This window comes from Palaemon carinicauda, chromosome 38 (assembly GCF_036898095.1).
Source record: "Palaemon carinicauda isolate YSFRI2023 chromosome 38, ASM3689809v2, whole genome shotgun sequence".
Classification (NCBI taxonomy): domain Eukaryota; kingdom Metazoa; phylum Arthropoda; class Malacostraca; order Decapoda; family Palaemonidae; genus Palaemon; species Palaemon carinicauda.
This window is the reverse complement of record NC_090762.1, coordinates 19038929-19062179: the sequence shown is the minus strand read 5'-3', so window position 1 is coordinate 19062179 and position 23251 is coordinate 19038929. Positions and strand designations below refer to the sequence as shown.

The 23251-nt window shown below is 50.6% G+C and overlaps 1 protein-coding gene and 1 long non-coding RNA gene across 2 annotated transcripts in view; one reads left to right on the top strand and one right to left on the bottom strand.

Moving 5' to 3' along the window:
* The window catches only part of LOC137630438 (uncharacterized), a 304794-nt gene extending 292426 nt beyond the window's left edge, over positions 1 to 12368 (bottom strand). Inside the window, exon 1 of the mRNA XM_068361906.1 lies at positions 12231 to 12368. The gene's annotated coding sequence lies outside the window, so the exon portion shown is untranslated. The remainder of the gene's footprint in view (positions 1 to 12230) is intronic.
* Positions 12369 to 13380: 1012 nt separating this feature from the next.
* The window catches only part of LOC137630136 (uncharacterized), a 549598-nt gene continuing 539727 nt past the window's right edge, over positions 13381 to 23251 (top strand). Inside the window, exon 1 of the long non-coding RNA XR_011041669.1 lies at positions 13381 to 13506. This is a non-coding gene — a long non-coding RNA (uncharacterized lncRNA). The remainder of the gene's footprint in view (positions 13507 to 23251) is intronic.

Here is a 23251-nt window from a genome sequence, read left to right as displayed (position 1 = left end):
GAGTAAGGTTATGAGATGTACGAGAAGGGAAGGTGGTGCAAGGTTGAATGTCATGTTGAATGGAGAGTTACTTGAGGAGGTGGATCAGTTTAAGTACTTGGGGTCTGTTGTTGCAGCAAATGGTGGAGTGGAAGCAGATGTACGTCAGAGAGTCAATGAAGGTTGCAAAGTGTTGGGGGCAGTTAAGGGAGTAGTAAAAAATAGAGGGTTGGGCATGAATGTAAAGAGAGTTCTATATGAGAAAGTGATTGTACCAACTGTGATGTATGGATCGGAGTTGTGGGGAATGAAAGTGATGGAGAGACAGAAATTGAATGTGTTTGAGATGAAGTGTTTAAGGAGTATGGCTGGTGTATCTCGAGTAGATAGGGTTAGGAACGAAGTGGTGAGGGTGAGAACGGGTGTAAGAAATGAGTTAGCGGCTAGAGTGGATATGAATGTGTTGAGGTGGTTTGGCCATGTTGAGAGAATGGAAAATGGCTGTCTGCTAAAGAAGGTGATGAATGCAAGAGTTGATGGGAGAAGTACAAGAGGAAGGCCAAGGTTTGGGTGGATGGATGGTGTGAAGAAAGCTCTGGGTGATAGGAGGATAGATGTGAGAGAGGCAAGAGAGCGTGCTAGAAATAGGAATGAATGGCGAGCGATTGTGACGCAGTTCCGGTAGGCCCTGCTGCTTCCTCCGGTGCCTTAGATGACCGCGGAGGTAGCAGCAGTAGGGGACTCAGCAGTATGAAGCTTCATCTGTGGTGGAAATGTGGGAGGTTGGGCTGTGGCACCCTAGCAGTACCAGCTGAACTCGGCTGAGTCCCTGGTTAGGCTGGAGGAACGTAGAGAGTAGAGGTCCCCTTTTTTGTTTTGTTTCTTGTTGATGTCGGCTACCCCCCAAAATAGGGGGAAGTGCCTTTGGTATATGTATGTATGTATGTATCTGCGACTTTGTCATTTGTTCCGTAACTGAAATACAAACCACGCTACTGTATTTACATGGGGTGACTTAACCCTTAGGAAGGGCGGTAAGTCCCTTGCCATAATGGCTTTGGCTTGCCCGGGGACCCCAAATTCGAGTGTGTAGGTACTGTACTCAAGAAGTAAGGGGTCCCTGCTCCTCGCTGGCAGCTGTGAAACTGCTGCGGCCTACGTAAGCTGTGTGTGAAGGTGAGAAGTGACTCGTCCTAGGAAGTTGACCTGGAGTTCTTCAGATGGAAATCTAGGCTAGGACTCTCCCAATACCACCTCGTCAGGGTATGGGGACATGACAGTATTACATCTTAATACTAGGAACACAAGGAAGCATATTTTACCTGCAGAGGTTCGAGGTCAGCTGTGCAGAGAACCCAGGATGCTGATTTCTCCTAGGGAGGAGATGATGAAGAAAAGAATAAGGGCCAGTCAAACCTTTTCATTCACGCAGACTGAAACCGGGTAACAATGCCCTCAACCTTCTGCTACTTGTCCAATAAGGAGACTGAGGTTAGACCAGCTGTTGTGCAGCCACCACAGGGCCGATAGAGAACGTATCGAGCCTCCTGTGTGTCACGTCTTGCAGGTAGTGGGCCTTTAGGTGGTCTGACGCTTCCACACCCCAGCTTGAAGGACCTGCGTCACTGAAAAGTTCTTCTTGAAGGCCAGGGACGTAGCTACGCCCCTGATGTCATGCGCTCTAGGGCGATGTGATGGAGGAGGGTCAGGATTCAAGGCCAGATGTATCACCTTGCAAATCCAGGCCGAGATGGTATTCCTGGTGACCCTCCTCTTCGTCTCCCCGGTGCTCAAGAACAAGGCTCGCACTTGGGGACGAACTGCAGCTGTTCTTTTAAGATACAACCTCAGACTCCTAACTGGGCACAGTAGGAGATGGTCTGGGTCATCTGTTACAGAACGGAGACTCGAAACCCGGAAGGAGTCGAACCTTGGGTCCGGCACTCCCGAGTTCTGAGTCTTGGCAACAAATTCAGGGACAAAGCCGAACGTTACCTCCCCCCATCCCCTTGAATGGGCGACGTCGTACGAGAGACCATGTAGCTCACTGACTCGCTTGGCCGGGGCCAAAGCTAGCAGGAAAACCGTCTTCCAGTTAAGGTGGCGATCAGAAGCCTGGCGTAATGGTTCATAGGGAGGTCTCTTCAGAGACCTGAGGACTCGAACCACGTTCCATGGAGGAGGTCTCACTTCCGACTGAGGGCAGGTAAGTTCATAACCCCGTATGAGAAGGGAAAGTTCCAGCGAGGAAGAAATGTCCATTCCTTTAAGCCTGAAGGCAAGACTTAAGGCTGAGCGATAGCCTTTCACTGCCGAGACTGAAAGGCGCATTTCCTCCCACAGATAAACGAGGAACTCCGCTATTGCTGGTAAAGTGGCATCGAGGGGAGAGATACCCCTTCCACGACACCAACTACAGAAAACTCGCCACTTCGCCTGGTAGACTCCTGCGGATGACTTGCGCAGATGGCCAGACATCCTGTTCGCAACTTGTTGCGAATATCCTCTCTGTGTGAGGAGATGCTGGATAGTCTCCAGGCGTGAAGCCGAAGCGAAGCCACGGCTTTGTGGTAGATGTTGCAGTGTGGTTGTTTGAGTAGCTCGTGACGTGGAGGGAACTCCCTCGGAAGCTCCGTGAGGAGTTGCAGAAGGTACGGGAACCATTCTGCGTGATGCCATAGCGGAGCTATCAGGGTCATCGAGAGATTGACCGATGTTCTGGTCTTGTTGAGTACCCTCCTCATCAGACAGAACGGGGGAAAGGCGTACACATCGACGTTGTCCCACCGTTGTTGGAAGGCATCCTGCCAGAGAGCCTTGGGGTCCGGGACTGGGGAGCAGTACAGCGGGAGCTTGTGATTCAGCGCTGTAGCGAACAGATCCACCGTCGGGGAACCCCACAAAGTCACGACTTTGTTGGCTATCTAAGGATCCAAAGACCACTCGGTACTCACTATCTGCGTCGCTCTGCTCAGACTGTCGGCAAGCACATTCCTTTTGCCTGGAATAAAGCGAGCCGCTAGTGAGATCGACTGGACTTCGGACCATCTCAGAATCTCTACTGCAAGATGGGATAGCTGTTCTGAAAAGGTACCTCCCTGCTTGATAATATAAGCCACCACCGTGGTGTTGTCGCTCATCACCACCATAGAGTGGCCCGCCAGGACTTGGTGGAACTTCTGAAGTGCCAGGAACACGGCCTTCATTTCTAGCAGGTTTATGTGAAGGTACCTTTCTGATTCTGACCACAGGCCTGAGGTCCTGTGGTTCAGAACGTGGGCCCCCCAACCTTTGTTTGATGGGTACGAGAACAGCATCAAATCTGGGGGAGGGACGAGAAGATCCACTCCCTTTCGTAGGTTCTCGTCTGCCACCCACCACTGGAGGTCCGTCCGTTCCGCAGGGCCCATAGGGATCAAAGTGTCCGGGGAGTCGTGGCCTTGACTCCACCGGGACTTGAGTCGCCACTGGAGGGATCTCATTCTGAGGCGACCGTTGGGAACGAGACGGGTCAGGGAGGAGAGGTGGCCGAGGAGACGAAGCCACGATTGGGCTGGGAGTTCTTCTCGATTGAGGAAAGGTCTCGCGACCTTCCTCAGCCTTGCTTTCCTGTCGTCTGATGGGAAGGCTTTGTGGAGATTGGTGTCTATGATCATGCCTAGATATACCAGTTTCTGAGAGGGCTGCAGGGAGGACTTCTCGAGATTTACCATGATCCCTAGATCCTTGTCTCGGTGGCAAAGAAGGGTTGCCTTCGAGTCCGCTAGGATCAGCCAGTCGTCCAGATAACGAAGGAGACGGATGCCGATCCTGTGAGCCCACGAAGAGATGAGGGTGAATTCTCAGGTGAACACCTGAGGTGCTGTGGAGAGACCGAAGCACAGCACCTTGAACTGGTAGATCTTGTTGTCTAGGCAGAATCTTAGGTACTTCCTTGAAGACGGATGGATTGGGATCTGGAAGTACGCATCCTTCAGGTCCAGTGTACACATGAAGTCTTGTGGTCTCACCGCAAGTCTGACCGTGTCTGCCGTCTCCATGCTGAACGGAGTCTGCTTGACAAACCCGTTCAGGGTTGAGAGGTCGATGACTGGTCTCCAGCCTCCAGACGCCTTTCTCACAAGAAAGAGTCGACTGTAGAAGCCTGGGGACCCGTCCACGACCTCCTGGAGAGCGTCCTTCTTCAACATGGCCTGGACTTCTGCCCGAAGGCCTTGCCCTTTTGCCGATCCCATGGCAAAAGAGCTCAACGACACTGAATTCGCTGTCAGGGGAGGTAGAGAGGCTGTGAACGAGACGCGATAACCTAGAGTGATCACGGAGATCGTCCAGGCATCTGCCTCGAGTTGCTGCCACCTTGTCGCGCAACTTTGTAGGTATCCCCCCACTGGTGGACATGCAGGGGGATTGCCAACCCTAGCGTTTACGGCCTTGGCTGTTACCTCTAGGGTTCTTGCCTCCCCTGGAGGACTTCTTCCTCCTTCTGCTCTTGGCAGGAAAAGGCTTAGACACCTTTGGCTTCGCTGCAGTAGTCTTCTTCGTGTCCTTAGCTGAACAGGGCTGCTGGGCCGCTGGAGGTTTGTAGGGCCTCGATGTCAGGGCCCTGTGGATGATGGAATCCTGGTTGGACTTCCTCCACCTCTCAGCAGTGAGCTCTACGTCCTTAGGCTCAAACAAACTCTTACCGAACACGGAAGAGTGTCTGAGCCTGCTAACCTCCGAACTGAGAACCTTGTGGTGGAACTTCTCGGCCACAGCGTCCCAACGTTTGAGAATCGTATTGGTCCACAAGCTCGAGACTTGGTGGCCCAGAAACTCAATGGTCCGTGTGCCCGAGAGTAAGAAAGTCTCCAGCGCCTTCCTGGTGCTTTCTTTGGAGAGGTCCTCGGACCGCACCACGATGCCCAGAGACCCCAGCCAGATGTCGAGCCACGAAGTTGCCTGCATGGCACACTTGGTGACCTTCTTCTGGCTCAAGATCTCAGTGGCTGAGAAGGACACGTGCCGGTTGGAGAGTCTCTCAAGAGGGACTCCCCCTGTGAGTTCTTCCACAGCGTGGTGTAACGGAAGACTCAGATAAGACTCCTCAAGGATCTCGAAGAACCTCCTCTGATGGACTCGAGGAGGCAGGAGGAGCTTGTTACCGGCACTCGATCTGCTGGAGGAGGCAAGCTCAGAGAGCTGGCCCTCGACCTTGTCCCTGGCACTCTTCATCCCCTGAGACCAGGGCAAAGCTGTACTGGCCCTAGAGGGTTTCTGGGTGCCATAGACGCAGTCCAGGACCATGTCCTTACCTTCACGAGGGGGAATCTCAGGGTCTGGGATCCCGTTGAGGTTCCTCATGAGGGTCAGAAATTGCCAGAAAGCGTGCTCTGACTCCTGGTGCTCTCCTCCTGAAGGACTGGCAGCGAAGTCTCCCGTCCCCAGTAGGTTTTCCTGGGGGGACACGTGGACATCCTCGGCTCTAGATGGTTCCTGTCTGATCCTTGCTGATGATTTGGGAATCGTCTTAGAGTCCTTAGGCTCCCTCCTGGGCAGGATACAGGACTCGAGCAACGAAGGGGGCAGGCTCTTTTCCACCCCTGGACGAGAAGACTTCTCAGGGAGAGGCGGCGCTTCCCCCATTGGTGCGATGGGGGAATGGTCTGGCTCATCCGACTCTCCTGAGGATGGGTAGTCCTCATCCACAGGGGAGGGAGAGAAAGTCTGAGGGGGGGAAGGAGCCTTGCGCAAGGACCTGCGAGGAGACAATATAGGCCTTGGAGGAGTTTCCACGGGAGAGACTCCTCTCTTCCTCTTCAGGGGGGAGGAAGCTGCCGCTGGTTAGTGACCCCCGTCAGAGAGTGTGGGCTTAATCGCCTGCACAAGAGCTCTGACTAGGGTGCTGAAACAGGGCTGCTGGCTGACAGTCGCGCTGTCAGACACTCCCTCTGGAGGGAAGGGGATCGTACGATCCCTAGGAGGAGTCGACAAATGCGGGTTCGCCTGTGGGGCTGAAAGGAAAGAGTCCCTAGACCTATCCGGGAACCGGCCCTCCTCCGGCGAGCGCGCTGGTCTGCGCTTGCGGGGAGGGGAACGAGACGAAGACCTGTCTGCCTGGCGGCGCTCGCGCTGGGGATCGCGTGACGGGCCCTGGTTAGGCTCGCGCGTGAAAGGCTCGCACATGAAAGGCTCGCGCAACAGAGGAATCTCGCGCTCACGCGGGTGCGCGCGCGTATGAGCGTGGGTGAGGGCGCGCAGGCGAGGATACAGGAGCGAGGGAGCAATGAAGCGCTGGCGATGGAGCGGGCGCATGGCGCACAGCAGCTGAAGCGGACGCGTGGTCGCGGGTGCGCGTAAGAGATAGCAAGGGCGTGTGGTGCGCAGGAGCCGGAACGGGAGGCGGCCGGATGTGAGGGCGTGCAGCATCCTGATGCGGCCAAGGAGGGCGCGAGATAACGGGGGCGTCTGAGCGCGTGTCCGGGAGAACCAGGCGAGGGCGCGTGAGCGCTAGTGTAGGATCGCGTGCGGCAGGGATGGCGCGTTGGCGCGGAGGTTGGCGCTGGTCCGACAGGACCGGCATGCTCGCTTGTGGGCACGCTGGGCGCGCCGGCGATCGTCGGCACGCATCAGGATGTGGTCGCACCTGGGTGCGCTGCTGTGGCGGCCGCGCAGGGCGTGCGGTTGGATGAGGGCGCACAGGTGCGAGCTGGGGGGTTGCGTTAGGCGCCTTGATGACAGGAACGGGGCGCGTGACAGGAACAGGGTGCGCAACCGGAGCGTTGCGCGCGGCTGGAGCGCATGCAAGATCGCGCGGTCTGGAAGGAGCGCCCGTGCGCTAGCTTGGGAGCCTCCTGGGCAATGCACTGAGATGTTGAAGCGCGTTGGCGCGTAGGCGAGCGCGTGATCGCTGGATCTGGAACCGCGCGTGGGCGCGTGTCGCGCATCCCTCCAGACGGGCGCAGCGAGTCCAGAGGAACCTGTGGGCGCCTGTGCGCCAGCGAAGGAACCTCTTGGACTGTGCGCAACGAGGCAGGAACCGGGGGACGCTGGGGCACCGGTGAGCGCGTGAGCGCAGGTGGCCGCTGGGGCGCCGGAGGGCGCATGTGCGCAGGTGAGCGTTGGCGCGCTGTAACAGGAACTGCTGGAGGGCGCCGGGGCGCAGAAGGGCGTTGGCACGCAGGGGAACCGTGGCGGGTAACAGGAACGGTGGCGCGCACGCGCGTGGGTGAGCGCCGTGGCGCTAAGTCAGGAACAGCGGCAACAGCAGGCACAGCGACGACGGCAGCAGGAGGGCGCACAGGAAGAACCTGGCGCTAGAGGGCGAGAGGTGCGGTTTTGCGCTCAAGACCCTTCAGCCCCGAAGGGCCCGGAGACTGCGCAGCGGCAGGATCAGGTGGCGCGTCACGCGCATCAAGAACATTAGAGGTTGACGGCAACTCAGCAAGTCTGGGAGAACTGGTCACTGTGTACCGAAGGACGACCATCATCCGAAGGTGATCGCGAACGATCCCCGGAGAGGTCTAGGGTGGTAGCTGGCAGGATCGGTGAACGGCGGGTTGTCTCCTCCGCAGAGGACTGTGGCGACGAGGAGCCGAAGAGGCGTCTCTTAACCCCCTTGTAAGGGGAAGGAAGGCCTCTGCGGCGAAGGGGAGGACGAGCCTTCCGCCTTATACGCCCACGAGGGGCCGTGGGATCAGCAAGCTGACCATCAAGGGGCCTCCAAAGAGGAGTCTCTGTAAGTGAACTCCCCCGAGGGGGAGAATCACCGGCAGGAGATACCCTGGGACTTAGATCCTCCCTCAAAGGGTGTTCGGAGGGGGAATCTAAGCCGTCAGCTACCTCAGACACAGGAACGGGGGTTTGACTTGACCCACGAAATGACTCCGTCAAACAACGTCAACCACAGACAGAGGATCTATCTCTGCTGTAGCTGGAGATTGTTTGATGGCTGCACCAAGTTTGATCATGTCAAACAGGGCTTCCTTGGAGGGCGAACCCTGCAGCCCCAAGGAAGCCCAAAGCTGAAACAAATCATGATTAGACATCAAATCCTTCTCCGGGGGAGGAGGGGCAGCCGCCTCGCTATGGGAGGCAACTACCTCTCCCGCACCCCGGGATCGGTCAACAGCAAAGCGGTCTACGCTACCACTCGCCGGCCTCTCGGAAGAGACCGCTCGAGGGGGAGCTTCGGAGAAGGAAAGGGCAACGGAAGAAGAAGTCCTGGAATTTTCTCTCTTCAGCGAAGCCTCTGAAAGAGAAAGATCCCTTTTGGCCTTCTTCCGGCGCCGGGCAAACCTCTCCCACTGAGAGGTAGACCACTCCCTACATTCAATATATACATTATCACTATCACACCGCTGGCCCCTACAGTGAGGACATAAGGTGTGGGGATCGGTGTCGACCGCCGACATAAAGGTCCCACAAGGGCGGCCAGGAAGTCCAGGGCAAGTACGCATTGGTAGTAGAGGCCAACTTCAAGCACACTGAAAAAGAAAAAGCAAAAACAGATTAATATGGCAGTCAAAGGGAGGGAGAGCGCAGACAGGTCTGTTCTCTTCCCGAGCCAAAAGTAAAGTGAAGCATTCACCGGTGTGTGTGTGAGGGGGGGGGGTAGCTAGCTACCCCTCCGCTAACTAGCGGCTGGGTAGTAAACCCTTGTTAAAACTTTTATGGCTCGTCATTCAGTTACGCCGAAGTAATTACCCCATGTAAATATCGTGGTTTGTATTTCAGTTACGGAACAAACGAAAAATTAAATATCAATGGAAAGGAATCTTATTCAGCTATATGATAGAAAGAGTTATAAAGTCATATCTCTGATAGTTTTTGTGCTAAGAGGAGTTAGTTAAAATGTCCAAATAAAGAGCCTGGGGCTTGAGTGCCATATATTTTTCTTTTTTGAGGGGTTACGGCTGAAAGGGTAAAGTTTCGAAAGGTAGTGGTATATTCTACTTACTGATATACATACAGTAATAAACTATCCTGACTTCGGATGCATGGTCTTCACCTTAAAAGAAAAAAAATAAAAGTCTGGTGTAGCGCACATAGGAATAAATATTTCCTTTACTAACCTAGCCTAGGGCATATCCTGAAGGCCAGGATCCCCCATTCTACTACACTAATGCTTTCCTGACTAACCCTATTGTTACCAAATTGTTATCACTATCAACATTATTATAAACTAATTCAACAAAACCAAAGAGTCATATTTCCAGACTCAAAGAGTTTGCCAGGTGGATTTTCTTTATCAAATGAGCAGACAAAATTGCAGCAAGGTATAGTTTAATAAGAAGGCGGACAAACAGTTAAGAAGCAAAATATGGGAAGTGATAATAATACAAAGAAGAGAGCAATGTGGCTAAAGGGATACTATAAAAAACATACAGTATAAAACCACGTACAGTATACTGTAGAGTACTGTATATTCCTGTACATGGAAGTGGGAACATTCTCTAACACAAATAATTGGAGCTAGACTTAGGTGCTTTGAAAGTTCATATTACAAAGGGTACTTTTTAAATATTCAAATACACACAGCCCTCGATACTCGTGGGTTCTATCTTCAGGGATTCGATCATTCGTGACACAGAGAACTGTATAACCTATTGAATAAAAAATCAAGTACAGTATTAATGGTTTCGAGATACATAGGCCAACTCTTGCGACGTGACGATTCCAAACCAACCGTGCTCCTTTGCACCCGGCATGGTTCGCACTGTTTCCCTCTACGCACAGTACAACACACTATCTCTCGCTGACTCGGCATTAGTCTCGCATTTTCTCTCCTAATGTGTGCATCTCCTGCTTCATTCGTTTTTTGCAGAATCCCATTGTAAAAAAAAAAAAAAAAAAAAAAAAAATTAAATAAAATGTACATATCCAGAGTGTTTAGTGATTTTATTTTGAAAAATAATACAGTACATACAATATGTTAATCCATGCACCAAACAGTTGACAGCTCAAGAGCTGCATCATGCTTCGGACTTACTTTGTAAAACTTTGTACGTAAACGGTTAGTGGTGCTGTACTGGTGCTTTTTCCTTCTACTTTTTACTGCGTTAGTGTATTCATTGTGTATTACTGTTATACTGTACAGTATCAACTATTATAAAGTATTCATTGTGTACTGTATTACTGTTATACTGTACAGTATCAACTATTGTACAGTACAGTATACAAAATACACTACTCTACAGTAGTAATGTAGATAAAGGCTATGTTTAGGGTGGGTTTGTATGGTGGGAGTCGACCTGCTGAAAACAGCGATCACTTATGAGTGTTACCTTAGCTAATTCAACTGTATTGTAGTGATAGTATTGTACAAATATTACAGTAATATACATTACAGTATCTGCAAGTGTTGTTTGACAAGCACAACAGTGTTTTGTTGTTACTGAACGTATAAGTATGGCGAGGACTCATTATATGTACAGTGAGCCCTCGCTACTTCGCGGTTCGACCATCGCGGATTCACGACTTCGCGGACTTTTTTCATTACGCATGTATATATTATAAAAGAAATATATCGCGGATTTTCCGGAATTTTTTTGTATGTATACGTAGTACTGCATCCAATAATATTCTTTGATGCAAAAATCACATCTCGAATAAGCGTACATATCCTACAACAAAACAAGCGTAAAATAGCGTAAAATAGCGTACGTAAAGCATATACAGTATAGTACCTTGTATTTGAATTTGTAACTACTACGTAGCATGTAAGACAGACTGTGATTGGTTCCAGTGCTGATAGATGACGAATCAGCTCCCAAGTTTTGTAATCTAGCCTGTGATTGGTGTTTTGACCGCTTCTCCGATCCGCAGCAGCTTGCCTTTTCTCTGACCAGTAGCATCTTCTCGCGGCCACTTTGTTTGCCGCTCTCTCGCCGGGTAGATGCTGCTACGTTACTGTGTAACTTTAAACTGTGCTGTGCGTGACTGTTTGAAGTTAAACTTTTAGTTGAACTTTCTGTTTAACCCCTGCAATGGCTCCCAAGCGTTCAATGGCTCCCAAGCGTTCTGCTTCTACTAAGGCTGGTAGTTAGCGTAAACGCCACTGAAAAATGATGACGATTGCTGAGAAGGTGACACTTCTCGATATGTTGAAAGAAGGCAGAAGTTACGCAGCCGCAGCCCGCCATTTTAGAGTGAACGAATCCACCGTTCGCTACATTAAGAAGGACGATGCGAACATTAGAAAGACGGCTGCCATCACCTTTAGCAGGTCAGCAAAGCGAGTTGTTACCGCTCGTAATAAAACGATCGTCCGTATGGAAGGTGCTTTAGCAATCTGGATTGCCGACTGCCAGAAGAAGAACATAGCCTTGGATACGAACACCATCCAAACCAAGGCTTTGGGTTTGTATGAGAATTTTGCGGCAAAGGAACCTAAAGACGACGATGGCGACCATGCTGAAGAAGACGAAGATGATGTACTAGATGAACCTCAAGCAGGAACATCCACTGATTCCCAGCCTCAGAAACAATGTTTTTCCGCCAGCAAAGGATGGTTCGCGAAGTTTCAGAAACACTTTGGCCTGAAAAGCGTTTCCCTGCATGGCGAGGCTGCTTCCGCTGACACTACCGCTGCTGAAACTTAAGCGAATGAGACATTTAAGAACATTATCACTGAAGCAAGATTGCTACAAAAAAAGGAATGTCCGCCGTCGTGGGAATGGCGCTGTTGTATTCCCAATAGTATTACAAGAGCGGGGAGAGCCTTTGGACGGCTCCCTTTTGCCACATCCTCCTCGAAGCCAAAACGCTGTTTGGGGTGCAGATTGCTATGGAGGCGTGTCAAGAATGCGTCCGCTGATATTATGCGATATCCTTTGGAGAAATTTTAAGGATATTCGCGCCAGGAGTTAGAATTCTGGATACCTAAAGGTAAAATTCTCTGGGAATATCACTGTAGTACATATATCCCTTAGGAAGCTACTTTAAGGAACTTCCATCACTACGACATGGCTTGAGCCCAAAAAACTGATTCTTTAATTCATTCCCCACCCAAAAACCCCGGTTTCCCACAGGGAATCCCCATAGATTGGAAAGCTTAACAAAAAGTGTAAAAAATATGGTTCCTCTGCCTCAAGAAAGAAAAAAAAAAATTCAGCTTTAGATAAAGCACTAAGAATGCATCATAAAAAAAAATTGCCAAAATTATTAGTGGCGTAGCTATTGTATAGAATTACCGGAAAAATATATGATTCATGGGTATTATTGTAGTGTATTCATGTATTTGGTTAATAATTAAAGAATCATATATTTACCTTGGCCGGTGCGAGTGTCAATATATACCATGCAATGACACCCAGTGCACTAGGTAGGATGTGCTGATGGTACTACATCGTCTTGTTTTTTGAATGGATAGAAAACTTAAAACATTTGTCATTTCTTCCACAACTAACTTAGTAAGCTTGTATGCTGAAAGCCTAGAGGCTGATTAATGACAGGATCACAGGAAACAAGTCTGGTAAGTCTTAGTATTCTGCACTTATAGGTGACGATAGCTTTAATGGTTTTCCAACATAAGGCCACAATTCATAAAATTTCTAAATATACAATCTTGCCTCATAGTCTATTTGATTTCGAAATTTGAAATCTAAAGATACAGTCTTGCCTAATAGTCTATTTGATTTCGAATTTGTTTTGTTTACACAAGATAGAACGGAGTGGTGATAGGCCTATTTTTCTGATTTATGTTCACCTTTATACTGTTTATTTACATCTGATATACTTACCGATTGTATAAATAAGTCTCATTATGACAATTTCCACCTTTTTATATTCAGTACGACTGAATTTCTTATCAAAACACATTGTCACGTTAGAACAATCACTCAAGGACCTTGCAATCTATGAAAATCGGATATTGGGAACGGACTTTGTAAATTGTAGTCTCTTGAATATACACAAAACACTTTTTATGAAACTAGATGTAGCCACATCTAAGAAGGAGATGATATAATAAAATATCTCATTAACCAACAATACGCACAGACAAAAATATAATAGAAAGGTCTTTACTTTGGTCTCTATACCAAATATATACCTCTGGCAACATTCCAGCAACCAGTTAGGGTTGCCAGTTTGGCCTTTTTTCAGCCCAAAAAAAAAAAACTCAAATTTGGCCTTTTTTTAATTGGTTGGCCGTTAGTAATATGAAAAAAGGCGGGTATTAAAAACTATATATTTAGCCTTTTTCTACTAACGAGTTGGCCTTTTAAAGCTTCTGTTAATTAGAAGCTGGTCTTTTCTCATTTAGAAAACCTGGCAACCCTGCAACCAGTTTGTGAAACTTGGGCAAGGCAAGTGTGTGTGTGGCATCATGATCTCGTGATTATGTGTCTATTTTCTTGTAAATTGATTGAAAGTCGCTAAGGATTCCATTAGTACAGTACTCGTCACTTCCGCGTTTCCATTTCAACGTTTGCATTGTAAAACAATTCCTATATACCGAGCCAAAGGAATAGGAATTTTTGACATGGCGTCTGTGTTTGTCATATCGTTTGAAGTTGAATTTTCTTTCTGGTCTTTATAGCACAGGTAAGGGTGACAAAGGTTTTTATTAAGTGCATGTGATTGTTTAGGTGATGTTTTCTTTGCATTACTAGACGCCATAATAAACTAGAAACTTATACATATAATTTATGGGAATGTTGCACATACTAGTAGCCCTCATTTTTTATTTACGAGTAGGCCTACATTGTGATCAGGTATTTGTGATAGGTTCGTGATGTTGGTCCTCGGCTGCCAGGTGCTATCTTATATTCTTTTTAATCAAACGAGAAAGTAAGATATAAGACAGCACCTTTTGCCTAGGTTACAGTATGGAAGCCTTTTCCTTAGTTTTGCCCAGGATGTTTTAGTGAGAGTAGGCTACTTGATTTAACTTTGACGGTATTACTGTACTTACCGTCAGGGTAACCTTTCCGTGTAAAAACCAACTGTTCCCCTAGAAAAATGCACGTTTCTCTCCAATATGACACATACTTTTGTCGCAAATAAACACAATGTAATATATATATATATATATATATATATATATATATATAGTTCGGATATATTCGCTCCCGTTCATTCGTATGTACATGCCAGTTTTAGATCTGCACATAAACCCAGCCCTCCTTTAGTTTTATCAATAGGCTTACTTTTTGTTTCCTTATAACCTCTCCCATTTTTTCCCATGTCAATCAAGTATTTTTACCCACAATATTCTAATATTCTTCTTGACCTAATGCAACTGTACCCTTCATTTTATGTAATACCCACATGTACATATTACGTTTTACGCAAGAATTACTCGTTTCCTTATAAACCCTCCTCATTTTTACCCACGTCATTTAAGTATTCTTTAAGACCTGACCCTTCTAATACCATATGTACCCATTCTTTTATGCAATACCCACATGGGCATATTGCGTTTTATCCTCAACATTCGTCTAATACTGTATGTTTATGCAATACCCATGTCTACATATTATTTTTTACCCTAGTTATTCAAGTATACTATGAGTCTTTATGCTTCTAATAACATTATTTATTCGTTGATGCAATACCCACTTGTATATTTCTCTTTGTTTCCATACCCCTTTTAACCATTTTCTCCCTTATTACAGCATTTCAATTTATTACCATTAAATGATATTTATTATTCTCTTCATGTTAACTTACTTTTTGGGCTTAGGCCATGTCGTACTGATGGAAAGTTCCTTCAGTAGCTTCCTAAGGGTATATATGACTACAGTAGATATTCCCAGAGAATTAAACTAAAGGTTTCACAGAATTCTAACTTCTGGCGCGAGTACCCATAAGGTTTCCCTTTAGGATATCATATAATAACAGGGGACGTATGCTTGACACGCCACATAGCTATCTGCACCCCACATAGCCTTTACGCTTCGAGGGGGAAATTGGTGGCAAGTTATGGGAGGAGCCGTTACAAAGTTCTCCTCCTCCGTTACTGTTATGGTACTCGGATGACGTCATAAACGACGCCATCTTGGCTGACGTCATAACCGCGCGCCTTCTCCATTCCTTCTCTAGTAGCGTCTATGACTAGGTGTTTTTCCCAGTTGTTCGCTATTATCTACCAGCATGTCGCAATCTTCAGCCTCTTCTGCCCCTGGAAAATTGAGTACCATATTCTTTTATTGTATAAATCAGCTCTGGCCGTAAAGTAACGCCTTTTTATCTTTAAATACTGTTTTTTTCCTTCATACCTGTTGTTATTACCTTGTAAGGACAGTGAGACGAGCTATCACCAACAACAACTGAGGGTTTATTCAAACATGTGCGAGAATATAATACAAGGTGCGGACGGAAAAGTAGCATGCGCGCAGGCGCCAATCTGGCTTGAACTAACCGCCACAATATGTGTTTGTTCCGTAACTGAAATACAAACCACGCTATTTACATGGGGTAATTACTTCGGCGTAGCTGAACGACGAGCCATAAAGTTTTAACGAGGGTTTCCTACCCCACCGCTAGTTAGCAGGGGGTAGGGAGGGGTAGCTAGCTACCCCTCCCCCCTCACACACACCGGTGAATAGCTCACTTTACTTTTGGCTCGGATAGCGATCGGAGGTCTCCGCTCCTATCCTCACTTGACGGTCATTATTGTTTTGTCTTTTAACTTACCTTTTCTTATACTTAATATATTTAAACATTACTGATGTATATATATATTTTTTTGTGTATAGAAAATAGTAAGTTTCCTTTGCTTTCGGTGTTGTGCGGTGTGTTGTGTACGTCTACGAGAGTGATCGCCGGCTTTGCAGGCCACCACGATCTTTTCGTGATCACGGCCTTCACTCCTAGGCCACCATGGTTGCCTTCGTGGAGACCGGCCCTTCTCTTGAGGTCGTTCACCTCTTACTCCGTACTACGCCTACGATAGCTTCTTAGGACCGAGTCGCTATTTCGTTTTATTTGTCTCAATTATTTTTATGAATATAATCGTGTTTTAACTTTTCAGCTCAGGGCTCACGTCCCTTCGGGGGTCGGTGATCCTTGGAACATTCAAAGTCAGTTGCATAATGATAATGTTATAAACCTGTTTTGTTAACCTTCGTCCCCCCCCCCTCACCTGGGCATGCCGGGTGGGGGAGGGGGGCGCAAACCTTTTTTCGTTCTTATGTTCTTTCCCTCGGGGGTTCTCTTCGGAGTTTCACCCGGGGGAATTTCTGTTAAATTATTCTTTTTTATTTTCCAGTTTACGATGCTGTTTCTTCGTGCCTGTTGTGTGTGCCTCCGAAGCAGAGCTGTCCTGTTTATCCTGGGGAGTCGGCTTCGCTGCCGTCTCTCAAGGCAATCGTCAGGGGCGTTCCCTTCTCTTATAAGTTCCCCCGTGACTACTGCCAGCTCTTCATTGCATCCTAGAACGATAAGGAGGTTCGCCTCCAAGGCAGTTAGTTAACTTCCCTTTTTTACTTTTCCCTGGTCCTTAGGCGGTTATGCTCTTGGGGCTGAGCGGCCGCCCTTGTGACTTGCTCAAGGGGCTGAGCAGTTGCAAGGCTAGACCATGGTACTAGCGACTATGCTCTCGGGGCTGAGCGGTCGCTTCTGTAGCTGCGCTCAAGGGGCTGAGCAGCTGCAGGTTCAGTCTGGCCCTCTCTCGTTTGTGAGGAAGGCCGCACTAAGGGCTCCTCCTCGGAGGATTGCTCTTTTTGTCTCTTCCACGAAGTGTCCCCTCCCGTTCACGTGAGAGGACACTCACAGAGACTCCTCTTCGGAGGATTGTTCTTGTTTACATCAGCTGATCTCACGGCCTTTTGGGGCTCCATCACCAATCTCTTTTACGAAGTGCTCACCTCTCTCATTCGCGAGAGAGGCCACTCATAGAGACTCCTCTTCGGAGGATTGTTCCTGTTGTCAACAGCTTGCTGTTCAGTCACTAGCACTTCGGTGTTTAGTGACAGGGAAACTTCGGTTTCTCGTTTTTCCCTGACCCTTCGGGGTCTCGGAGCTTTAGTTACGCAGTTCCCTCGGGCTCTCGTAACTTTAGTCACTTTTACACTTCGGTGATTAGTGATGGAGAGACTTCGGTTTCTCGTTGTGTTGACCCTTCGGGTCTTGCAACTAATCCCCTCGGGGCCTCGCTACTCAGGCTACGTTAGACCCTTGGTATCTCTTCCCTCAGTGTACCTGTTGCCTGCTGTATCCGTTCCTGACTGCAGACGCGCCTTGGGCACCCACGCCCCCGTTATCTAACGGGTTCTTCCCTTCGGGGCAGGAGAGACTTTCTCACACCTTGAGTAAGTCCCGTAAGTGCCAGGTATCCCCTGCGCGCCAACGTTCCCTTACGCGCTAGCGCTCAACTGCTGTTCCTGAGACTGCCTTCAGAGACACCCTGTTCCAGTATTCAGTTAGGCTGCTACCAACGTTCCCTGCGCATTTGCGCACATCGTTGGGGTTCCTGAGATAGCGCACAGGCGCTCATCAGCGGTTCAGCCTACGGTGTCTCTAAGTCTCTTCTACGAAGGACACCTCTCCCGTTCGCGGGAAAGGTACCTCACAGTGACCACTCCTCGGAGTATTTAGCAGTCCCTCAGTTGATCGTCGGCACTGAAGTAGACCTCCTGGTCCTCTTCAGGGGATGCCCTCCCTTTTAGGGACATCCCAGTTCCTGATCTACGAGTTAGCCGATCCTTCAACCAAGCGCGCATACACGCTTTCTGACGATCTTCTGTTGCACAGGGGCCTACGATCTTCACTCGCGCTTAAGCGCTGAAGACCGCCCGCTTGCAGGATAGTTGCCCACGTGCGGGATGGTTTCTCGCGATCGTCGAGGATCGTTAGCCGACGATCTTCTGATACGCGCTAACGCGTAAACGCTGAAGATCGCCCGCGTGCGTGATGGTTTCCCGTGCGCGATCTTGTGATCGTCGAGGATCGTTAGCTGACGATCTTTGATACGCGCTACCGCGTAAGTGCTGTAGATCGCCCGCGTGCGGGATGGTTTCCCGCGCGCGATCTTCAAGGCCCTTCCGCTCGCGGTTTTTCCGCGGGCGATTGTCGAAGATCGTTAACCCGGCAACGGACGTTAGCCGGCGATCTTCGGATCCAGCGCTAGGCGCGCAAGCGCTGACGATCTTCTTAGTGCACGTAATTGCCGAGGATCGGTCTGTGCGCGGGATGGTTTCCCGCGCACGATCATCGACGGCCGTTAGCCGGCGATCTTCGGATCCGGCGCTAAGCGCGCAAGCGCCTACAATCTTCTTAGTACGCATAAGCTTCGATGATCGTTCTGTGCGCGGGATGGTTTCCCGCGCACCGCGCGGTTCTCCCCACGCGATCGTCGACGGCCGTTAGCCGCCGATCTTCAAATTCGGCGCTAGGCGCGCGAGCGCCGACGATCTTCACAGTACGCATAAGCGCCGAAGATCGTTCCGTTCGCGGGATGGTTTCCCGCGCGCGACCATTGATGCTCACGCAATTATCGCACGGATCGTCCGCGCGCGGTTTCCCGCTCGCGATCGTCGTAGATCGTCCGCGCGCGGGCACCAAGGTTTTTCCCGCTCGTGATCGCCGGCTATCTTCTCTTGCGCGCGAGCGCCGACGATCTTCGCACACGCTTGAGCGTCGAAGATCGTCCGTGCTCGCGCGAATCGCCGACGATCGTCTTACATAGTTGGAGATCATACGCACGCGGGCACCATGGTTTCCCGCTCACTGTTTCCTATGGTCTTCTCTCGCGCTAGCGCCGACGATCTTCGTACTCACGTGGGATGGTTTCCCACACGCAATCGCTGACGGCGCTAGCACCGGCGATCTTTTGTCGCCGAGATCGCGCGTGGGATGGTTTCCCTCGCTATCGCCCACGATCTTTCTCGCGCAAGCGTCAGCGATCTTCATACGCGCGGAATCGCAGGGATCGTTCGTGCGGGCGCGGTTATACTGCTACGCATGCTTTATTCACGCGCTACCCAGATCTGTGCTTTTCGCGCGATCGTCAGCGTGATCGGCGCACCGTTCTCCGACGCGACCGCGCCCTGTTTACATCAGGGCTTATGGCGGTCAGGCCACCTCCGCGTTTCCCTCCCCCGCAGCGCAGAGCAGCGCCCTCTCCGGAGGGGGGAAGGTTTCCGGACAGGTCAAAGGTCTCTTCTCCCTTCATTGCAGATTCTCTACGGGCGAACCCTCATGTGTCATCTCCCCCAGAGGATCGAACGATCCTCTTCCCTCCAGAGGGACTCCCTGTCAGCGCGAGGGTTGGTCGGCATCCCCGGTGGGATGCCGTCGTCAGAGTGCTCAAGCAGGCGATGAGCCTGTGCCTTCTGACTGGGGTCACTAATCAGTAGCAGCCTCCTCTCCCCCTGAAGGGGGTGAGAGGAATCCCTGGCATGGTATCTCCCCTAAGGACTATCCTGTCCCTTCGCGAGTCCTTGCGCAGGCGATGAGCCCTCCTCAGACTTCATCTCCCCTCCCCTGCGGATGAGCATTACCCATCCCCAGGAGGGTCGGAAGACCCGGTCCTCTCCCCCTTCACTCCATAGTGCGGAGGGGGCGAAAGCCTTACATCCTTCATCGCTGGGGTCCTGTTTCCCTCCTAGCAGGGATCTTAAGGCCCAGTCTTCCGCAAGGATCTGACAGGATCCAGTTGGACCCTTGGGGCATGTCTACGAGTCTCCCCAGGAAGAGCCTCCGGGGATGGGAAACCTCGCTGCCAGTCCATCAGGAGGAGGAGCTCCAGGGGTCAGAACTTGCGTTCTGGCAGGTTTTGGCCCTCATGAGAAACCTCAAGGGGATCCCAGATACAGAGATTCCTCTTCGGTAAGGGAAGGATACGGTCCTGGACCGAGTCTACTCACCCAAGGACTCCCTTACGCCAGTGCAGCTTGCCCTGGTCTCAGAGAATGGAGAACGCCAGAGACTAGGCCGAGGGCCAGCTCTCCAAGCTTGTCTCCTTCAACAGTCCTGGTTGGTATCGAGCCCCTCCCTCCTCCCTGGGTAGGGATCGGTGAGGGGACGGGCCCTCCGGGCGGAAGTCCAGTCCATGTCGAAGATACGCTCCCTCCAAGAGGTGGCCAACGGGTTCTGAGGCCTCCTTAATCGTCTCCTTCCCTTGTTGACTCTGTACAGGGTTGCCAAACAGTCTCCGTTCAGCATAGCGACAGCAGACGCGGTCAGCCTTGTGGTGAGACCACAAGACTTCATGTGTACACTGGTCCGGTAGGACTTGTACCTCCGGTCCCGGTTCACCCTTCTTCAAGGAAGTACTTTGGAGTTTGCCTGGAAGGCGGATATACCAGTTCAAGGGCTGTGCTTCGGCCTTTCCACAACACCTCAACAGTTCTCCGATACTTCCACTCGGATCTCTTCGCGGGCTCTCAGGATCGGCATCCGGCCACTCCGTTTCCTGGGTGACTGGCCGATCCTAGCAGACTCGAAGGCATCCCTTCTTCGTCATCGGGACAAGCTCCTCGGACTTTACCAAGTTCTAAAGATCATGGTGGTCCTCGAGGAGTCCTCCCCGCAGCCCTCTCAGAGTCTGGTATACCGAGCCTGGTCTTAGGCTCCTATCTCCCGAAGCCTTCCCTTCAGACAACAGGGTACCAAGGCAGAGGAAGGTCGCGAGACCTTTCCTCACACGAGAAGACCCTCCAACCCAAGGTTGTTTTGTCTCTCCTCCCTGGCCCGTCTGGTTTCCACAGTCGCCTCAGGATGAGTTCTCTCCAGTGGCGACTCGGGGCGCAGGGGAGTCGGGGGCACGTCTCCCCAGACGCCGAGACCCGTAGGGGACAACCGGTACAGACGGACCCATAGGGGTGGAAAGCAGACGAGGGTCTACAATAGGGAGTGGTCCATCTCGTCCTTCCCCCAAACTTGATGCTGTCTTCGGACGCGTCAAAGAAAGGGGGGGGGGCCCACGTTCTGATCCACGGGTCCTCAGGACGGTGGTCAGAACCAGGAAGAACTTCTCTAGACCTACTAGAGATGGAAACCGTGTTTCTGGCACTTCAGTAGCTCCACCTAGCCAAAGAGAGAGGATTTTCGCTGGCAGACTACTCTGTGGTTATGAGGATCAACAACACCACAGTGATGGTTTTCTGGCCCAGACAAGGAGGTACTTTTCAGTACAACCATCCCATCCTGCGGTAGAAATACCGGGATGATCCGAGTCCCCCTCGGTCTCCTTAGCAGCTCGCTTGATTCCAGGCAAAGGAATGGGCTCGCAGACAGTCTGAGCAGTGTGACACAGACACCACATTCCGAGTGGTCTTTGGATCCTCAAGTAGCCTACAAGGCCCTCTGGTAGGATGCCTTCCAGCAATGGTGGGACACCATCGATGTGTTGCCTCTGTAGCTTGCTCCAACTTCCCGCCGGGAGTCTATCCAGCATCTCCTCAAAGAGAGAGGATTTTCGCAACAAGTGGCGAAAAGGAGGCCTGGACACCTGCGCAAGTCTTCCGCAGTAGTCTCCCAGGCGATAGGGCGAGGTTCTGTGGCCGGTGTCGGGGAGGGGGCATCCCTCCACACGATGCCGCTTCCAGCAATGGTGGAGCCCCTAGTGGGATTGCGGGATAAATGTGCCTTTCAGTTTCGACTGTGAAAGGCTATCCCTCAGCCTTAAGTCTTGCCTCCAGGCTCTAGGGACAAACATTTCTCCCCCGCTGGAACTCTTCCTTCGCATGCGAAGCCTTGTCCTCTCCTGCCTTCAGTCGAAGGTGAGACCTCCTCCTTGGGACGTGGTTCGAGTCCTCGAGTCTCTAAAGAGACCCCCTGACAAACCACTACGTAAGTCCCCAGATCACCACCTTTCTGGGTAGACAGTGTTCCTGCTAGCCTATCTTCAGCCAAGCGAGTCACATGGTCTCTCATACGACTTCGCCCATTCAGGGGGTTAGGGGGAGGCAACACTCAGGTTCGTCCCTGAGGTTTGTTGCCGAGACTCGGAATCCGGGAGTGCCGGACCCGCTGTTCGACTCCTTCCAGGGTTCGAGTCTCTGTCCTGTAGCAGATGACTGAGACCATCTCCTACCTTGCCGGTAGGGAGTCTGAGCTGGCGTCTTCAGAGAACGACTGCAGTTCGTCTCCAGGCTCAAGCCTCGTTCGTGGATCCTGGGTAACGAAGAGAAGGGTCTCCAGGAGTACCATCTCGGCCCGGATTCGCATCGCATCGCCCTAGAGCCCATGATGTCAGGGGCTTAGATACATCCCTGCCCTTCATGGAGCATCATTCAGTGACGCAGGTCCTACAATCGGGGATGTTGAAGCTTCAGACCTTCTTCTCAGCCCCTTACCTGCAAGACATGACCCACAGGAGGCTCGATACGTTTCTATCGGCCCTGTGGTGGCTTCACAACAGCTGGTCTAAACCTCAGGCTCCTTGATGGACAAGTAGCTGAAGGTTGAGGGCATTGTTACCTGGTGTTAGTCTGCATGAATGAAAAGATCTGTCTGGCCCGTATTCTTTTCTTCATCCTCTCCTCCCACGGAGAAAGCAGCATCCTGGGTTCTCTGCACAGCTGACCTCAAACCACTGCAGGTAGACCATGCTTCCTTGTGTTCCTAGTATTAGGTGTAATACTGTCATGTCCTCATACCCTGGCGAGGTGGTATTGGGAGAGTCCTAGCCTGGATTCCCTTCTGAGGGACTTCAGGGCAACTGCCTGGGACAAGTCACTTTCCACCTTAGCACACACCTTACGTAGGCCGCGGCAGTTTCACAACCGCCAGCGAGGAGCAGGGATTCCCTATTGTCCGAGTACTTGATCGCTCGAATATGGAATCCCCGGGCAAGCCAAAGCCAGTATGGCCAGGACTTAACACCCTTCCTAAGGGTTAAGTCACCCCATGTAAAGAGCGTGGTTTGTATTTCAATTATGGAACAAATGACAAATTTGTAGATAATTTGTATTTTTCCTAACTATACAAACCATAGCTATTTACAGTTATGTGCCCGCCAGCCCTGTCCCCCAAGATAAGTCCTACCTTTAAGTAAAGTGAGCTATTCACCGGTGTGTGTGAGGGGGGAGGGGTAGCTAGCTACCCCTCCCTACCCCCCGCTAACTAGCGGTGGGGTATGAAACCCTCGTTAAAACTTTATGACTCGTCGTTCAGCTACGCCGAAGTAATTACCCCATGTAAATAGCTAAGGTTTGTATAGTTAGGAAAAATACAAATTATCTACGAATTTGTCATTTTTATATATTAAACTTAGCCGGTGAATATATAATAGCTGACGTCTCCGACGGCTCGACAGAATTCAAAAACTCGCGAGCGATCGCCATGAAGGTAGCGGGTGTGCCCACCAGCGCCGACTATCGGCCAGATACCGCATATACAT